Here is a 3,350-nt window from a genome sequence, read left to right on the forward strand (position 1 = left end):
TTTTAGCTTGTCTTGCTGGCATTTGGGCACCTGGCTGGCTGTCTACCAGCCAGCCAGGTGCGGTGTGGGATATTGTAGTTTAGGGTCGAATAAGAAGAATAATATTCAGGACTTGTCTTTTATTAACATACTCTTTTGCAGTCACTTTACATCCGAAGGCTAGTTGGCTACATGCTACCTAGCCCATCATTAACCTGTTATTCACGCCATGAGGCATTCATAAACACGGATGTGAGCAATGTTTGGATTTACAGCAGATGCCTTCACATTTCTGTCTCTGTGTGTCTCATTACATTGCATTGAAGACATGGAGGATGTTTAGAGATCAAATTTATTTATTTTAAAAAGCACAAAAGCAAAGGAAAAGACTAAAAGGAAAAGATTCTCTCAGTTCTCAGGTGCAGGTTAGTTGTTGAGCAGGTTAGTTCTAGATAGAATTGTTTTCTTGCAGACTCTAAATTCTCTTTTCGCAAGATCAATCAAAGTGAAGTGGTTCTGGATTTTGCTTCTATACCATGTACCATCAGCATCTGTAACAAGCTTTCGCTACCCCTCCTCTGCTCAGCGCAAAAATGTATTGACCACTTATGAGCGGCTTGAAAAAGAAGTAAGAAAGAGTGAAGGGCAGTTAAGAAAAAACGGTTCCAAGGAGGAAGCCAGTGTTGCCCTTCGCTTAACCCTTGTGCTAACTTAGATGACCCCACCCTTACATTGACGTGTTATCCCTACCATGACAAAGGTGGATAAAGGTGAAAGGATTTCATATAATCCATGGACACCAGTGATGTTCACAAATTGAAGGAAAAAGCTTCAGAGCACTGTCTAGTGGGTCTAGATGACCCAACTCCCAATGTTAAAGTGCCTAGGATGGCACAAGGGTAACAGAGCCAAGCGATCGGACAGCGCACCAGCTTGTCCACAATTGCGCGTTTAGCTCGTTTAGCTTGTTTTGATTTGTCTGCGATTGTCCGCCAGAACTGCGATGAACTTCGGAGTTTATACTTTTCAAACATTGCGATCGTCTCTAGCACTCTAGAACCCTTTGTTAGTCAGACTGTTAGTGATATGTCTAGTCAAGATTTTTCCGTCATAATTGCAATATTTTCTTTAAACTTTTTTACTAAACTAATTTAAAACATGGTGCACGGTGGCGCAGTGGTTAGCGCTCTTGCCTCACAGCAAGAAGGCCCCCGGTTCAAGTCCCGGCTGGGGGATCTGAAAAACACATCAACAGGGGACCTTTCTGTGTGGAGTTTGCATGTTCTCCCCGTGCATGCGTGGGTTTTCTCCGGGATCTCCGGCTTCCTCCCACCGTCCAAAAACATGCTTCATAGGTTGATTGGCAACTCTAAATTGTCCCTAGGTGTGAGTGTGAGATTGAATGGGTGTGAATGGAATAAACGGAGAAGAAGAAGATGAATGTATTTTATTTTTACCTAAAACCAACAAAAAATAGTTACAAATTTTTTCTAATTTTGTCTTATGTTTTGACAGTGAGAGAAAAACAAAAAATTGACATTACAAAAGTCTTTGACAGGCCCAAAATCATGGTTAAAGCAAGAGAGATAGTTTGGAGTGATGAAGAAGATAAGTAATAGACAGATAATCACACGAAACTGAGACCAGACAGCACAAAGAGTATGGTTAGTTTATTTGAATGTAACGTGCTGAAAATTGAGTTTAATTGGATTTCATGGTTGTTTAAGTGACCAACCCCCCACCCCCATGCACAGTCGTGCAGATTCCAGGTGTCTATGGTGTTTGTATTGTGAGTCAGTGTAGTGATGGCCAAGAAACGCTCGATTTAAACTTTGTGTGGTGGTGTATGCTAAAGGACATTGTCAAGAGGAAACTGCACAACATTTTGGGGTAGATCCTAAAGGTTTTCGAGAATGGCGCAAGCAGAAGGATGATCTGGAGGAGACAGCTGCAGAAAAAGGAGCAAACGATTTCCTGGTGGAGGTGGAAAGAAAATGAGCGACAAATTAGTAGAATTGGTTTAAACATGGATTATTGAGCATAGATGGAAAGGTGGACGTCTCCAGGAAAATGATTTGCATGAAAGCGCAGAGGATTTTTGACACCGATATTAATGATTTTTCAAAGAGATAAGAAACATTTTCGGCCTACGACGGAGTATTAGGGCCACCAAAAAAAAAAAAAAAAAAATTAGAGCCACCAAAAAAAAAGAAGTAAAATTACGAGATTTTATCTCGTAAATTTAGGAGATAAAAACTCGTAAATTTAGGAGATAAAAACTCGTAAATTTAGGAGAAAAAAAGTCGTAATTTTAGGAGATTACAGTGGAAGTGAGCATGCAGAGCAGCAGGTGAACGCCGTGCAGCCGCAGAGAAGACCGACTAAACTTTGTTGAACAGGTGAGCTGAATGTTTATTGATAACGTTCCAAATGTCTGGAAGGTCATTTGTTTGATTTACAATTCATTAAAGTTTTATTTATTGATGGTTGGTTTGCAGGATCTCTGCAGCCCGATGAAGCCGTCGTCGGTGTCCCTGCAGCTGTTCGCTTGAATCCTTTCTTCACCAAAGACAAGACTCTACGTCTGTGTGACGCTTCCGTCACACAAAAGGAGGAGCACTTTTTTGGCATTTTCAACGTTCCAAAGCTAATATAAAAGACTATTTTCATTCCTCTTTATTGTTTTATGCTGAAACGGGACATTTCATCTGCAGGAGGGGGCGTTTGTAACACTGTTTACTTCCGCATTGGTGTTGGGATGACAGGTTCATGACGTAATGAGACAAATGAACTTCAGAAAATGTGAATGAAAAGGAGAATAAAGGCTGCAGCGATTGTCTACACCCAAACGTGTCTCTGAGCTCCTTATTTTACATATTAAACTCCACTTTACTGACACTGAACCCCGGAAAGACTGCTACACGGAAACTAATCTGATTTTGAGTCGCCAAAAGGTTCAGAATCTCTTTGTTTTAAACCTATAATAATCCGGAAATGAAGCTTCACAAAAGGCTCCACATACTTCATCTTCAAGCTAGGTTCCGATAAACGGACAACTTCGGTGTTTTTTCCTTAATCTACGACTTTTTTCTCGTAAATTTATGAGATTTTAAGTCGTAAATGTATGAGATAAAAAGTCGTAAATTTACGAGTTTTTATCTCCTAAATTTACGAGATAAAATCTCGTAATTTTACTTTTTTTTTTTTGGTGGCTCTAATTTTTTTTTTTTTTTGGTGGCCCTAATACTCCGTCGTATCGGCCAGTGCTAACAACATAAAAAATGTTCTTATCATTTCAATAAATCCTGACATTTTCATCGTTATTGTTGGCATTTCTTGACCGAATATAACCCCAAAATGAACCCATTATC

General features: G+C 39.9%; 1 long non-coding RNA gene across 1 annotated transcript; it reads left to right on the top strand.

Annotated features, from left to right (window-relative positions):
* Positions 1-1,753: 1,753 nt before the first annotated feature.
* Positions 1,754-3,086, top strand: LOC144994419 (uncharacterized). Its single transcript, XR_013657951.1, has 2 exons — positions 1,754-2,378; positions 2,478-3,086. It is a non-coding gene; the product is annotated as an uncharacterized LOC144994419 (long non-coding RNA).
* The last annotated feature ends 264 nt before the right edge of the window (positions 3,087-3,350 follow it).

This window comes from Oryzias latipes, chromosome 9 (genome assembly GCF_053564925.1).
Source record: "Oryzias latipes strain Hd-rR chromosome 9, Olatipes_Hd-rR_3.1".
NCBI classification, from domain to species: domain Eukaryota; kingdom Metazoa; phylum Chordata; class Actinopteri; order Beloniformes; family Adrianichthyidae; genus Oryzias; species Oryzias latipes.